A 16,712-nucleotide genomic window follows, 5' to 3' on the forward strand; every position below is an offset into this window, starting at 1 on the left:
CCCAAGATCGATACCAGACCCTTTTCCGAGTGCACAGCCCGGCCGGTCAGGAAAGGGGGTGGGGACGAGCGAGCACCCCCCCTTCTGATCCATCCCAGGCCGCATGCCCTCAACACGAGGGGTGGGTGCTTTGGGGAAGAAAGCACCCTTTGGCCCCCCACCCCAAATTAACTTGTCCCCATGTTGAGTCCCAACAATCTTGGCCGTTGGTTGTCGGGGTCTGCGGGCGGGGGGCTAATCAGAATCTGGGAGCCCCCTTTAATAAGGGGGCCTCCAGATCCCGGCCCCCCACCCTATGTGAAAGAGTATGGGGTTGCGTCGTACCCCTACCCATTCACCTGGGGGAAAAACGTGTCAATAAAAAAACACAATACACAGGTTTTTAAAGTAGTTTATTAGGCAGCTCTGGGGTCTTCTTCCGACTTCGGGGGTCTTCTTCCGACTTCTCCACGCTTTCTGGTTCTTCTCGCTGGGCTCCTCCACTATCTTCTGCTCTTTTTTTGCCGCTCTTTTGCTAGCGATGGCCCGGCTTTCTCCTTCGTTGTCCTCACCGTCTTCTTCTTCTTCCTTCTTCTGTTCTTCCGATGTTGACATGATGCTCTCTCCCACTGTGATGCTGTGGACACGGTGCGTGTCGACTTATATAGGCATAAGGGGCGGGGTCACCGGCTGATGTTGCCCTTTTACCCTGTCCCTTATGACGTCACAGTCCCAGCATGCCCCGGGACTGTGACGTCATAAGGCACTCATCCCCCATGTTGAGGGCATGTGGCCTGGTACGGTTCAGGAGGGGGGGCGCCCGCTCGTCCCCACCCCCTTTCCTGACTGGCCGGGCTGCATGCTCGGATAAGGGTCTAGTATGGATTTTGGGGGGACCCCACCCCTTTTTTTGGCGTAGGGGTTCCCCTTAAAATCCATACCAGACCTAAGGGCCTGGTGTACAGTACCCCGTAGCTGAGAACCAGTGCAAAAAGGATCATGCTGGAAACATTCTCGCGGGAAGGTGCTGTAGTTGCCCTTGTGTTGTATTTGGTCTGTTGGACCAGCATACAGACGAACGGGCTTTTCGATAGGAACTTGGTCTGGTGGACCAAGATTTAAAACATTCTATTTCTAGGTTTTTCTTCCCAAAAGTCAGACAGAGCCCACACATGATCGAATTGTCCGACGGATTCTGGTCCGCTGGACCAAGTCTGCCGGAAAGTCTGATCGCGTGTACGTGGCATTAGACTTCACCTCTCCCCAGGTGTGCAGCATTTATCAGCTGGTAGAGCAGAGCATGTACCAGTCTCCACCAACACAGCAGTCCTGTGACCTCACTTCCAATGCCTATAATTTGAATGTTTCTATTGGATACAGGAAGCTCGGCAGGGGTCAAGTCCTGTGTAAAAAAGTGTGGGAACTCCCACCCAAGATCCACTCCCCCACCAAAAAAAATAAAAATGATACGCTCATATGCACGAACGCTTCAAAAGAGGTATTTTTCATCCAATTTTCGTATTTTGTGTATGAAGCTTAACAGTAAGTACATAAAAAGAAGACAATCATCAATAAACATAAAAACGGTAATTCTCTGAATAATCAGCATTCATTCAATTGTGCTTCCATGCAAATGTGAACATCATGTTCTGATCTTTATTGGGGAATGTTATTTTGTATATAGAGTGTTTATGTGGTGAGTTTACACTTTTCATTGAACAGAGTTTGGATATCACAGGGTTAAATGGAAAGATCATAAATGAACTGCACATTATCTGGTCAGCTCACCTCTCTCCCTGCATTTCCTATGAGCAGAATAGCTGTGCTCCTCCTCTGGGATCTCTCATGCAGCGGGACACACAGAGCAAGTATGCAGGAGACTGGGGGGGGGGAGGAGACAGAAAATCAGGAGGGGTCGGCAGGGAGGAGTGCATCACGAGAGGTCTGACTAAATACAATCTCTTAGCAGCAGGGGCCTGATCTACCCATCAGCTAGCTGTGATTGACAGGTAGATTGAAGTGGAAGCTGTCATGGGGCCCCCTACTGGCAATGCCTGAATGGTCAGGGGTGCGGCACTTACTATTGTGAGCTGTGTCGGCAGCTGCTGGTGTAGCACCTGCCACAGAGCTCGCCTACTTCAAAGTCTTGCAAGACATGGCTGCTAAGGGGAACTGAGTTCCTGTTGTGGAAAAAGTACAGGAACTCCGTTCCCATGCGTTCCCGCAGGACTTGAGCCCTGAAGCTCGGTATTAATAAACAAATGCTTGTTCTCCTCCCGAGGCCTTACTTCATTACTCGTGACTCCCAGGCTAGGTCCCTAGGAACTCTGTTTTACGAGGATAGTTCCAGTATGTGGGGAACCAGTTGCCAGTAAAAGGGCCAAGCATAAAACCCCTTCACTCCGTCTACCATGACATGTTACCCGCTTACTGGCTGGTTGTGTGCTTAAGCACTTGACACAAGTATGGTAATCTTTAGCAATGGAAATATTGCTTCCTTAGGATAGCTTCTCTGCTTCTTAGGCCTCTGTAATGTATCTTCTCTAATTTCTTTTGCCCCCTTGATTAAGTCCTTTTCTTATGAAACACCATGCATGCACCCCTTTAATGACTTAAGACCAGACAGCTGAACTGAACGACAAAGTTATTTTCCAAACAAAATGGGTGGTATCCTGGCAGAGTGGTAGCTTACATATTAGCAGTTCAGTCCTGAAAGAGCTCCTGATGTAGATTCAGTTCCCTTTTTATGTTTTGTCCAGCAGGAGACAGTAGTCTTCAGAAAAGCCCGGGAAAACCTGTCCAGTAGAGGTAACCGTTACATACCAAACAGCAACACCTCTACTGAGCAAGATTAACTAAGCAATGCAACTTACACAGCAGAAAATACATTAATTCCCAAACCTACTGAACATACCCAGTACAGAAATACCTCTGTCAGCATCTGCTTTTAGGCCTCTTAATAATATCCAGCAATGGGCTCTTCATATTGCAGTAACACTGTTCTAGCTGTCTTTTTGCTTACTGTTACAGTATAAAAGCTATAACACAGGGGTAAGTGCATGGGAGTTTACATCCACTTGTATTTTAAAGCTGGACCCTTGTTGCCAAATATTCAATCAACTCACTAGGACATCTGTAGGGAACATTTATTGGGCCACTGTAGTGTTTTAAAGGATATGTTTATTATAAAAAAAAAAATATATATATACAGTATATCACAAAAGTGAGTACACCCCTCACATTTTTGTACATATTTCATTATATCTTTTCATGTGACAACCCTGAAGAAATTACACTTTGCTACAATGTAAAGTAGTGAGTGTACAGCTTGTATAACAGTGTAAATTCGCTGTCCCCTAAAAATAACTCAACACACAGCAATTGATGTCTAAACCACTGGCAACAAAAGTAAGTACACCCCTAAGTGAAAATGTCCAAATTGGGCCCAAAGTGTCAATATTTTGTGTGACCAGCATTATTTTCCAGCACAGCCTTAACCCTCTTGGGCATGAAGTTCACCAGAGCTTCACAGGTTGCCACTGGAGTCCTCTTACACTCCTCTATGATGACATCACAGAGCTGGTGGATGTTAGAGACCTTGTGCTCCTCCACCTTCCTTTTGAGGATGCCTCACAGATGCTCAATATGGTTTAGGCCTGGAGACATGCCAATCTATCATCTTTACCCTCAACTTGTTTGGGGGTCATCATCATGTTGGAATACTGCCCTGCGACCCAGTCTCCGAAGGGAGGAGATCATGCTCTGCTTCAGTATGTCACAGTACATGTGCCAGGCACTTATACATGGGGGGGGGGGGGAACCATTCCATCAGTAAGTATTATCTCATATCCTCCCCCCACCAATCCCCCCCTTTCCAACCCCCCCTTTTTGTTTCATATCGTACAGTGCCCTTTCCCCCTTCTTCATTTCCTCTTCCCCCTTTCCTCATCTCCTTCCCTTATCATCCCCATATAATTTATAATATATCTTTTATCCCATGAGAATATAATATAGTAAAATTAATAGCAATTTTTTTCATGCTGCCATTTTTCTTATAATCGATGTTTTATAAATTTAGTACGTATACCGATTCAATCCATTCCTTATCATCATTATTACTCAATCTTATTAATAATTAATTTATTACCTTCATATCCTTATTATGTTTTTTTTTTTTTTACTTATTATAGTTTTTTAATCTGTGACCCATTATATATCTATATATTTTTTTTTTAAAACAACTACACATTTTCATTAATTATTAATTTTGATAAAGGTTGATATTTAAATTATGATTAAATTATTATTGAAATTATTGTTTTTTACATATAATTCATATTTCAATTCATTATGTATGGGATAACCGGTTGATTTTTTTTGTGTATCTTCTGTTGTTATTTGTTGTGATTTTTGTTTGTATTTGTATTACCATTACTAATCATGCACTTGTATTCCCGAGTTGTGTATTGTATACCGGCCCCTCCCCCCGCTGTTGTTCTTAAACAGACTATTTAAGCTTGATCCCCTCCCAGCATCCCCTATGCTTGACAAAGGAGTGCCGCCGCGTGTCATCCACGGCTCGAATACTCAGAAACGCATTATTTGACGTCATCAACCTTGCACCGCACTCCACGGTGCGCTCCACAGTGCGTTCCAAGCCTCTTTTGTGATCTCCCATTCACGGGCGCATTACATCCTTCTATGGAGACTGAATGAGCGCTGACTGATCAACGTGGAAGTGCCTGGCCACAAGGATGAGCATCAGCCCCTCTCCTGCCCACCCAGTATTCCAGGGGTTCATCACTCCTCAGAGCGTCCACATCAGCAGTTAACCAGATGTAGTTGGACACCTGTCAGTCTAGGCATTCCCTGATGCTGGATCCGGATGAGACTTGTGGATGGGTCGGCTGAAAGAATGACCTCATATCAGAAGTCACCAACACATCTTCAAACCGCCCACTTCTGGCAGGCACTGTTGGATTGGTACCCGCTACTCTTTCTCTGGGAGTGGGAATTCCTACTCTGCCAGCGCACGCAAAAGCAGAATGCAGCATTTTTTTGAAGCAAGGCCTGGAAGTGCTCCATTCTGACAGCCCTCTAAGACAGTGGTAACATTTCCACCATTTTGTGTTTGTACCGGGGGTCTAAGTACGTTGCCACCCAGTACTGGTCCTTGACCCTTATGCTTTTTATATGGGGGTCCCTGATAAAACACTGCAGCATGAAGGCCCCCATTTGCACTAAACTGGAATCGGTGTGGTGCCTGGCTCCTGCTCATCATCCAGGATAATGTCATCCTCCTCGTTCTCCTCTCCCCATCCATGCACAACAACAGGGATCCCAGAAAGGTTTAAAGCATGCTCTTCTTGCTTCTCCTCATCCGCTCCGGCACCATCCTCCTCTGACTCCTCTTCAGACTCCTGTTGTTGACTTGTCTCAGATAGAGTAGCCCCCCTGGGAATTCATCCAGCATTGCGACTTCCTCATCTTCCTGCTCCTCCACGGCTTGATCAACGATACAACGCAATGCATGCTCCATAAAGAAGGCATAAGGTACCATGTCACTGATGGTACCATGGCTGCGACTGACCAGTTTGGTGATCTCATCAAATGGCCGCAGAAGTCTGCATGCATCGTGCATGAGCAGCCACTGGAGCGGTGAAAAAAAACCAAGCTCCCCAGAACCTGTTCTGCCGCAGAGTTCGTACAGGTAGTTGTTAACTGCACGTTTCTGCTGGAGCAGCCTATCAAGCATATAGAAGATTGAGTTCCATCACGTCAGGCAATCGCAAATAAGATGTCTGACCGGCAGATTGTGTCGTCGCTGAATGTCAGCAAGGCGAGCCATGGCCGTGTAAGATCTTCTGAAATGGGCCGAGATTTTCCTTGCCTGCCGCAAGATGTCCTGGACCCCAGGATATTGGACAACGAATCGCTGCACGACCAAGTTTAAGATGTGTGCCATGCATGGCACGTGTGTAATTTTGCCCTGTTTCAATGCGCTAAGCAGATTGGCACCGTTGTCACACACCACTTTACCAACTGTCAAATTGAGCGGTGTTAGCCACTGATCTGCCTGTGAATGCAAAGCTGAAAAGAGTGCAGGGCCAGTATGGCTCTTGGCTTCCAGGCACAACAGACGCAGCCCAGCATGGCAACGTCTCACCTGGCATGTTGAATAGGTTCTGGGGAGCTTGGGCGGCGCAGCGGAAGAGACGCTAGCAGCGGAAAAGGAGGAGTCAGCCGAGGAGGAGAGGGAGGAGGATGGAGTAGGAGGAGGAGAAGAAGAGGCAGGCCTGCATGCAATCCATGGCGGTAAAACCAAATCTACACGGTTGCCACGGGTTACATGCTTGAGGGCCATCAGAAGGTTCACCCAGTGGGCAGTAAAAAGTTATATACCTTCCCTGCCTGTGTGTGCTAGACCACGTGTCTGTGGTCAGATGTACCTTGGCACGACACTTTGTGCCAGAGATACATTCACTTGCCGATGAACATGGCCATATAGCTCTGGGATGCCCTTCTGTGAGAAATACTTCCTTCCTGGGACCTTCTATTGTGGTGTTCCAATGGCCACACATTTTTGAAAGGCCTCCGAGTCCACCAATTTATATGGCAGTAGTTGGCGGGCTATCAGTTCTGACAAGCCAGCCGTCAACCGTTGGGCAAGAGGGTTATCCGGCGTCATTATTTTTTTACGCTCGAGGACAATTGTGAGGAGAGAGGAGAAGGAAAATTAGAAGACGAGGCTGGATGGTGAGAGCCTGGAGTGTGGCTTTGTGGGTTCCGTTGCTCCCACTGGGCTCAGTGATGGCAACTCATGTGCCTTCTTAAGGCGGCCGTCCCTAGGTGAGTGTTGGGCTTACCGCGACTTATGCGTTGACTGAAAAGATTGCAGATGGCAAAACTATTGTCAGCAGCGGACACGTTAAAAAAAGCCCACACTGCGGAGCCATGTTCCGGCATCCTGGGAGCGCCAGATGTGACTGTACATGGTTGATGTCTCGCTCCTGATACATTAGCAGGATGCTTTCTCCCTCCTGTGCAATCTAAGTTCCCCCTGCTTCTCCTCCCTATCTGCTGGTCCATATCTCCCTCTGAACTCCCCTCCTCTTCCTCTCTTGTGGGCACCCACGTGACATCACTAGACACGTCATCATCAACGTCACCTTCCCCACCGCTATAATTAGAGATCTCGGAGTAGGCAGCAACAGCAGGGACCAACCTCCTCCTTGGGCTGGTCTGGGTACTGTCGTCAGACTGCTGAGTGGCGGTTGTTGCTACCTCCCGCCAGATCAGGTCTATTTATAAGGTAGGGGGAATGTCCAATTGCCCATGTGCTGAAATGTCTCAATTGGCTGTCCTGTACCCCATGATGGATGTATCATCATGGGTCAAAGTTCTTTCACAATGTAAACACATATGTCCACCGCGCGAACAGCGCCAGAAGTCCGCCGGTTTGGCGAATCGTGACACGCAAAATTCTCCGCGAACCGACCGCCGGGCGAACCGCAAGGCCATCCCTACTTCTGGAATGACAGTCATGCATACCAATTTGCATACCAATCAGTGAGTGGCGTATGGTCTGAGCACTGACAGGCTGACCCCCACTTCTTCCACCTCTGCAGCAATGCTAGCACCACTCATACATCTATTTCCCAAAGACAACCTCTAGATAGGACGCTGAGCATGTGCACTCAACTTCTTTGATCAACCATGGTGATGCCTGTTCTGAGTGGTACCTCTCCTGTTAAACTGCTGTATGGTCTTGGCCACTGTGCTGCAGCTCAGTTTCAGGGCCTTGGCAATCTTCTTATAGCCTAGGCCATCTTTATGTAGAGCAACAATTCTTTTTTTCATATCCTCAGAGAGTTCTTTGCCATGAGGTGCCATGTTGAACTTCCAGTGACCAGTATGACAGAGTGAGAGTGATAACACCAAATTCAACACACCTGCTCCCCATTCACACCTGAGACCTTGTAACAGTTATCAGTCACATGACAACGGGTTCGGAAAATTGCTAATTGGACCCAATTTGGACATTTTGAGGGGACAGCAAACTTACGCTGTTATACAAGCTGTACACTCACTACTTTACATTGTAGCAAAGTATAATTTCTTCAGTGCTGTCACATGGAAAGATATAATAAAATATTTACAAAAGGTGAGGGGTGGACTCACTTTTGTGAGATACTATATATATATATATATATATATATAAACAAATGCAATTTTTTTGCAGGTAAAAATTAGGCTCCTGCAGACACTCATTATAGCTGTCTGCCCATACCTCCCATACAGGCAGACAGTTACTGAAGAGCAGAAATAATCAATGAACTACGAGAGCACTCAACTTTGCCCTCGCAGTTCAGTGAGAACAGCAAGCTGTTTGCAGTGGAGAATGGTATTTGTACGTCATTCATTCACAGAACTCTGTGAATGAATGTCACAGTGTGCCCTGCACAGCCACACTGATTTTAAACTGTGACAGTAGGTGTGGGGGGGGGGGGGGGGGGTGGAGATCTCCCATCCACTGTCATGGGGAAAGAGGAGATCAGGGGTGCAGAGGGAGGTTGCTGAACATGTTACACTCTAAATACCGGTGTAACATGTAACATTTTCAGAAAGGTGAACTTATCCTTAAAAGGTTATCGGACGCTGCTTGATTTGTCAAGATAAAATGCTTTCTTAATATAAGTGTGCATAATGTGTAATAGTGCTGTTAACAATAAAATACAGATATGCAATATTTCATACATAACTCATAAGCCATCTATTTATCCTTGGTAAAATAATGTCGCCAGAATAACTTGAAGCCTTATTTATTTAAACTTGTTTCCATATGACATTTACTATTGTTTTAATATTAAGTATGACTTACTTATTGACAGTATTACAGGCTAATGCCGCGTACACACGATCAAACAATCTGGTGGAAAAGTCTTGAGTCCGCTGGACAATCCCCCCATGTGTGGGCTCCGGTGGACTTTTTTTACCCAAAAGTCCGGCGGACTAAGAAGGTAGTTTTGCACCAAAATATGTCCACCGGAATCACAGCGGCGTTGCGCGAGTTATATAGGGACATAGTCACCGCATGCCACGCGCCTGTCATTGTGGCCAGAGACAGTGACGAGGCAACAGCTCAAGAAGAGAAGAGAAGAACAGAAGGCGGCGACGACGAAGGCGGCGGCGACAGAGGTGAGAGAAGACCGGGCCACCGCTTGTAAAAGAGCTAGAAAAGGCGCGGAGGCCCGGCAAGAAGATCCGAAGAGGGGGACAAGTACCCCCGAAGAGGGGGACAAGACCCCCGAAGTTGGAAGAAGACACCTGGGCGGCGGCCAAGAAGAAAGCCGGGCTCCTCCGCTAGTAAAAGAGCTAGCAAAAGAGAAGAAGATAGCGGAGGAGTCCGGCGAGAAGACCGTCGAAGACGGAAGAAGACCCCCCGGAACTATGCAATAAACTATTTTTAACCCTTGTGTGTTGTGTTTTATTTACATTTTTTTCACAGGAGAATCAGTAGGGGTACATTGTACCCCATACTCATTCACATAGGGTGGGGGGCCGGTATCCGGAGGCCCTCTTATTAAAGGGGGCTCCCAGATTCCGATAAGCCCCCCGCCTGCAGACCCCGACAACCAACGGCCAGGGTTGTCGGGAAGAGGCCCTTGTCCTCATCAACATGGGATCAAGGTGCTTTGGGGTGGGGGGGCGCTAAGTCCGCCGGATAGTCTGATCGTGTGTACGCGGCATAAGTTTACCTTTTTCAGGAAATAGCCTATGAAGTCATGGGGCCCTAGCAGATATGCAGATATTAAAAAACTGTGCAGCTTTGATCAATAATGTTGAAACCCCCCCTTAAATTACCCCAATTTGGAAAGTAGACACCCCAAGCTATTTGCTGAGAGGCATGTTGAGTCCATGGAAAATGTTATATTTTGCCACAAGTTTCCGGAAAATTACAATTTTTTTATTTATTTTTTCACAAAGTTGTCAATAAATGATATATTGCTCAAACATGCCATGGGAATATGTGAAATTACACCTCAAAATACATTTTACTGCTTCTCCGGAGTACAGGAATACCACATGTGTCGGACTTTGTGGCAGTCTGGCTGCATACAGGACCCTGAAAACCAAGCAGCACCTTCAGGGTTTCTAAGGGCGTAAATTCTTGATTTCACTCCTTACTGCCAATCGCTTTCTGAGGCTATGAAATGCCAAGATGGCACACCCCCCCCCCAAATGACCCAATTTTGGAAAGTAAATACCCCAGCTATTTGCTGAGAGGCATGTTGAGTATTTTGCAGATCTCTCTTTTTGTCACAACGTTTTGAAAATTGAAAAAAAAAATACATTTCCTGACGCCTTCATGGCAGCACACACTGGGTTGTGACTCCGCCCCCACAACCTGACAGGATTGGATTAACTATAAATTTGAAGGGGAGACACCCTGCTGCATTCTCTTTTTTATCCTCATCTGACAGGTTGGACGGACACAGTTTCTCCTGTTACAGATGAATAAGCCTCTACCGCATTCGCCCCAGCAGGCTCAAGCCTCTCCTGTTTGGAAGTCCCTCCTGTACAGTCTCTAAAGGAGCTTCTATGGAGGGAACCCGCGCTCTGGTGGTCTCAAGGGGCTACTGGATTTCTGGCATTACCAAAGCTTTAAAGAAGCTTTTTTACCTTTGCAGTGGACTCCCCTTCTTCTTTTGGCTATTAATTCCTCTTATTTAAATAATATCCATCTTTTATTCCTATAGTAAGTGGTGGTTTATATTCCCTTTTTTTCTCTACCTTTGGGATTGCTGTCTCTTGTAGTCCCCTGTCATGGCCGCCGTTTGTTTCTCCTTCAGTGGTGTTTTCTCTATGCTGTAATTCCAGCCTAGATGGCGCTGTTCGGCCACTCTGAGCACATGCAGTGCTAGTGTTTTTTTTTCCCCCTATGTTTTTAATGTGTGTTCCCTTATCCAAAATGGTGCTGGAACACTCGGGACGCTTCTGTGCATGCGCAGAGCGTCAATTAGCCGCCGCAATGGTGCTATTTTCAAATACAGAGCTGTATTTCTCTGTGATTCTGCTGTGCAATCTGCAAAACTTAAGGAAGGTTGCTGCCTCTGCATGTAGATCACTCTGCAGTCTCCAGGTAAGTCCCTATATATATTATTATTGTTATTATATTGTTTCTTGCAGATAAACTTTGTTAATAAATAATATATATATTTATATTTATAAGTGAATTGTATGTGTATATGTGTGTATATATATATATATATATATATATGTACACATTATTTCTCTCTATATCTCAGACTGTCCTTCACCCCTTTTTTTCTATGGAGTCCACTGCCCACGCAGACCACCATCAGCAAGTTAGGTAAGAGGCTTTACCGGGCAAGGTAAGTATTGAAGGGGAGAAAAAAAGAGTGCCAGACGTTAAATGCTGCATTTTTTTGGCAGCCCGTCTAGATCAAGAGGTGCAAGTTCCAGCCATGGGAGAAGGTCTAGCCATACGTCTAGCAGGATGTCCCGCAGGAGCCGCTCAAGATCTCCTTCATGGCACTGAAGACACAGCCACTCACAACATAGCTACTCATGCCACAGTCTATCAAGTCGCAGGAGATCTCCTTCCTCACAATGTCAAAGCCGCCACACCCAACCTGCAGCAAACGCTTGCTGGGTATGCAGCGCTCCGGCACTGCCAGATAACTTGCCTGTCGCAGACGCAAGAATTGCTACAGACCTCATAAGAGAATCAGTGCGGGAGTCCATACTGGAAACAACAACACCAGCATTAGATAGAGCTGCTCCCAGTTCGTCTTCAGCAGACCCCCATCTCACTCAGGCATCACAATCTTCCTCTGAAGATGAGGGTCAGGAGATGTCAGTGGGCTTTGATTTTTCCCTGGTGGAACCCTTTGCAAAGGGCGTTAAAGAAGCATTCGGCTGGCAAGATGATGCGGCGGAACCTCAGAAAATACGGAAATATTTTCCAAACCTAAAAAGAGATCCATTATCCTTCCCATTTATAGAGGAGCTGGAGGATCTCATTAAAGACGAGTGGGAGAGGTCTGACAAAAGATCTAGTCTTACAAATAGATTAGCCAAGATGTACCCTTTAAAAGAGTCAAAAGTGAAGCCTTTAATTAATGCTCCCATCGTCGATTCCTCATTAATGCGCCTCACCCGCCACGTCACACTACCAATTGAGGATGCTGTTTCCTTTCGGGATGTGCTCGTCCGAAAGATGGACCTAGAATTGAAGAAGGCATATTCCATGGCTGGGGGAGCCTGTAGACCAGCAATTACCACAGCAGCAGTGGCCACAGTCATCTCAGGATGGGCATCTAAAATAGAAAAAGACCTACAGGATGGCATTGAAATGGGAAAGATTATTTCATCTCTGCAAGAAGTCAAGCTAGCAGAGGCATCAGTAGATATTATAAGATCTTCAGCCAAGGCTATGCTGGCCTCCGTAACAGCGAGAAGAGCGCTATGGCTCAAACCGTGGATGGCCGATACAGCATCAAAAATAAATTGGTGCAGAATTCCATATGATGGCGCAAATCTGTTCGGTGCCAAGTTAGACTCTGTCATATCCAAGGTAACAGGAGGAAAGTCAGGCCTGATCCCCTCCGACAGGAGACCCAAGACGCAGAAGGGACCTGTTTAAAGACATAATCTTCCGTACAAATATAGAGAGTCCAGGTCCTACTCTCCTGGTAGGGAATTTAGAAGGGACTGGAAAAATACAGAACCTTCTTTTCTAAGGATACAGAAATCTAAGGCCACCCCGGCAGGGGAACAGAAGGAACGTCACCAAGATCTGGTCAGACCATATAAAGGATTTATGGACATTGTCCACAATCCGATTCGGACACAGGTGGAAATTCAAAAACAGACTCCCACCAAATCATTTCCAGGCAACCAGAGTAGCATCCTCAGTACCCCAAAGGATTCTGCTAGTAAAGTACTTAGCAGAATTGAAACAAAAGGGAGCGATCCTGGAGGTCCCATCATGCCAAAAGGGAAGAGGGTTCTACTCTTCCTTGTTTCTGCTAAAAGACAGGGGATTTGCGTCCTGTATTAGACCTCAAGATGCTCAACAAGGATATCAAAGTGGAGGCTTTCAAAATGGAAAACCTTCAATCCATACTTCTAGCAATAAATCTGGGCGATTGGATGCTTTCAATAGATTTATCGGACGCTTATCTGCATATACAAATTCATAGAGCCTTTCAAAAGTTTCTCCGGTTAGCCATAAACCAACATCATTTCCTATTCCAGTGCCTCCCATTCGGCATCTCTTCGGCACCCAGGACATTTACAAAAGTATTGTTACAGTTGGTGGCTTTCCTCAGAGAAAAGGGATTACGCGTCCACCATTATCTGGACGACATCCTACTTTTAGCAAAGGATCAAGAGACGTTAAATCATCACCGAGAGATCCTCCTTACAACCCTCCAGAAGTGGGTGGATAATCAATTGGGAAAAGAGCTGTCTGCGACCCACACAAAATATGATATTTTTAGGGGCAGATCTGAACACCAAAACAAACAAGATACAGCTCCCACAAGAGAAGATCCGGCCTTTGATACAGAAAATGCAGAAGCTGCTATCAAGGAATCACTTACCAGCCAGAGCCTGTCTGAGTGTACTAGGGTCCATGTCCGCAACCATACCCATGGTGCGATGGGCACAGTGACATAAGAGAACCTTACAGAACTCATTCCTCAGGCAGTGGGATGGAGTCTCAATGCGTCAGACCATCTTCATCTCCAGATCGGTGAAGCAATCGATATGGTGGTGGACGTGCCCGAGCAATCTCAGGAAATACAAACCGATAGTCCCTTCAGACCCGGAAGTAGTCACTTCGGATGCCTGCCAGAGCGGTTGGGGGGCCCACTATCAAGACCAGGCAGCCCAGGGCCAGTGGCATATTCAGGCTCAAGGTTTGGTCTCGAACATTTTAGAGCTCAGAGAAGCCGTTTATGCCTTAAGGGCATTCGCACCATTTCTGACGGACAAGAATGTGCTCATTCGAATGGACAACCAAGTAGCAGTGTCTTATGTTCAGAAGCAAGGGGGTACCAGGAGTGCCACCTTGATGGAAGAAGTTCGGCCCATCTTGGAATGGGCTCAGATACATCTAACAAGTTTAAAAGCAGTGTATGTCCCAGCGGCACAGAACATACTACCCGACTGCCTGAGTCGAGAAACGCTATCCAACAACGAGTGGTGGTTGAACCCTCGGACTTTCTCCCTCCTTACGGAAATCTGGGAAAGGCCGGAAATAGATTTAGCAGCCACTCCGACGAATACCAAGTGCCACAGATTCCTGTCAAGAGGTTAATTCCCATCGGTGGAGGGAGTGGACTGTCTAGTTCACCCATGGAACTTCAAGTTGGGGTATATATTCCCTCCAACTCCGTTAATTGTGAGGTTCCTATCCAGGCTTCGGAGATCCTCGGTGACGGTATTTACGATTATTCTACTGTGGCCGAGGAGGCCATGGTTCACGACACTCTTACAGCTCAGCCTTCAACTTCCAGTTCCTCTCCCAATAACTCCGGATCTTCTGTCTCAAGGTCAATTTTTACATCCTGCATCAGAGAAATTGCACCTGATGGCCTGGAGATTGAGAGGGCTAGACTAAGAGCGCAAGGCTGTTCTCATGAAGTCAACCCTGATGCAAGCCAGGAAAGCCACTACCAATACCATCTATTCAAAGGTTTGGGGAAGATTCTGCTTCATGGCACAGCAAAAAGGATGGAATTCCCTTTCCCCCGGAACCCTCTCAGGTCCTGGAATTCCTCCAGTTGGGGGTCAACCAGGGTCTAAGCTTAAGTACCCTAAAGGTTCAGGTATCAGCTCTGTCAGCTAAAACAGATACTAAGTAAATACTAAACATTAAACCCCTCAGGAGGCCAGCCTTTCCATCATGGGATCTTTCAATAGTTCTCCATGCTGTCGCTTCTCCTCCGTTTGTTCCATTTGAAACTATCTCTTTATGGGACTTGACTTTAAAACTGTCTTTTCTCATTGTGATTACATCAGCTAGGAGAGTGTCGGAGATCCAAGCATTAAGTTAGTTCTCTTTCCTGACAAAGTAGTCCTCAGACCTTCCGAACACTTCATACCCAAAGTGGCAATTTCATTCCATTACAACCATCATCCTTCCATCCTTCACGGATGATCAGGGTAATCCTCATCCACTAGATGTCAAAACAACCATCATGAACTACTTAACTGCTACCACCTCTTTTAGGAAAACTAACTCTCTTTTGATCATTCCCCATGGAACCAGGCGTGGGCAAGCCGCCTCCTCATGCACTATTGCATCCTGGTTAGTCAGAACCATTAAAAAAAGCTTACTCCACCCAGCATATGGCGATTCTTGAAGACATCAGGGCTCATTCAACTAGGGCAGTGGCTACCTCTTAGGCAGCGTATTGCAGGGTCTCACCAGAGACAATATGCAGGGCAGCAACGTGGTCCTCCAGGAATACCTTTATTTCCCACTACAAGGTGGATTCTGCTCATTTATCCATGGCCGACTTCGGCAGATTCGTCATTAGAGCCAATTCTTCAGCATTATAAGGAATAAATATTATTTTACTTGCACCCACCCGACTGGCGAGTTATTTCCCAGTGTGTGCTGCCATGAAGGCGTCAGGAAAATGGAAAATTGTATACTCACCTTTCCGTAATTTTCCTTTCCTGACGCATCTTCATGGCAGCACACAGTTGCCCTCCCTGTTTCTTTTGTGATGATATTTACAGAGAATGCAGCAGGGTGTCTCCCCTTCTAATTTATAGTTAATCCAATACTGTCAGGTTGTGGGGGTGGAGTCACAACCCAGTGTGTGCTGCCATGAAGATGCGTCAGGAAAGGAAAATTACGGAAAGGTGAGTATACAATTTTCCATTTTCCTTTTCTTCATTTTCCGAAAAAAGCTGCAAAATACTCACAATGCCTCTTAGCAAATACCTTGGAGTGTCTGCTTAGGGTCATTTGGGGTAGGGGGGGGGGGTTGGTTATGCTATCTTGACATTTCAGAGCCTCTGAAACTGTGATAGGTAGTGAGGAGTGACATCACCATTTTACGCCATTAGAAAGCCTGAAGGTGGTGATTGGATTTCAGGGTCCTGTACGCGGCTAGGCTCCCAAAAAGTTCTACACATGTGGTATCCCCATACTCAGGAGAAGCAACAACATGTATTTTGGGGTGTAATTTCACATATGCCCATGGTTTGTTTGAGCAATATATCATTTAGTGACAACTTTGTGAAAAAAAAAATATTGTAATTTTGCAAACGCTTGTGGCAACATATAAAATATTCCATAGACTCAATAGCTTGGGGTGTCTACTTTCCAAAAAGGGGTCATTTAGGGGGTTTTGACCTGTCCTGGTATTTTATGCACAACATTAGAAGCTTATGCCACACATCACCCGCTCTTCTAACAACTTGAAGACAAAGCCCTTTCTGACACTTTTTGTTTACATGAAAAAATATAAATTTTTTGCTAAAAAATTAATCTGAACCTCCAAACATTATACATTTTTTTAAAGCAAAGGCCCTACAGCTTAAAATGGTGGGTGTTGCAATTTAATTTTTTACAGGGTATTTGCGCAGCGTTTTTTTTTAACGCAATTGTTTTATTAAAAAAAACACTTTTTTCAATTTGAATGCACTCAAACACACTATAATGCCCAAATGTTTGGTAAAATATA

At 45.9% G+C, this 16,712-nt stretch overlaps 1 protein-coding gene across 3 annotated transcripts in view; it reads left to right on the top strand.

The window, feature by feature from the left end:
* The window catches only part of LOC143928280 (putative ferric-chelate reductase 1), a 147,717-nt gene that overhangs the window by 68,032 nt on the left and 62,973 nt on the right, over positions 1 to 16,712 (top strand). The window lies entirely within an intron of this gene.

The sequence above is a fragment of the Lithobates pipiens genome, unplaced genomic scaffold, assembly GCF_037356315.1.
Source record: "Lithobates pipiens isolate NorthernLeopardFrog02 unplaced genomic scaffold, aLitPip1_a1.2 Scaffold_23, whole genome shotgun sequence".
NCBI lineage: Eukaryota > Metazoa > Chordata > Amphibia > Anura > Ranidae > Lithobates > Lithobates pipiens.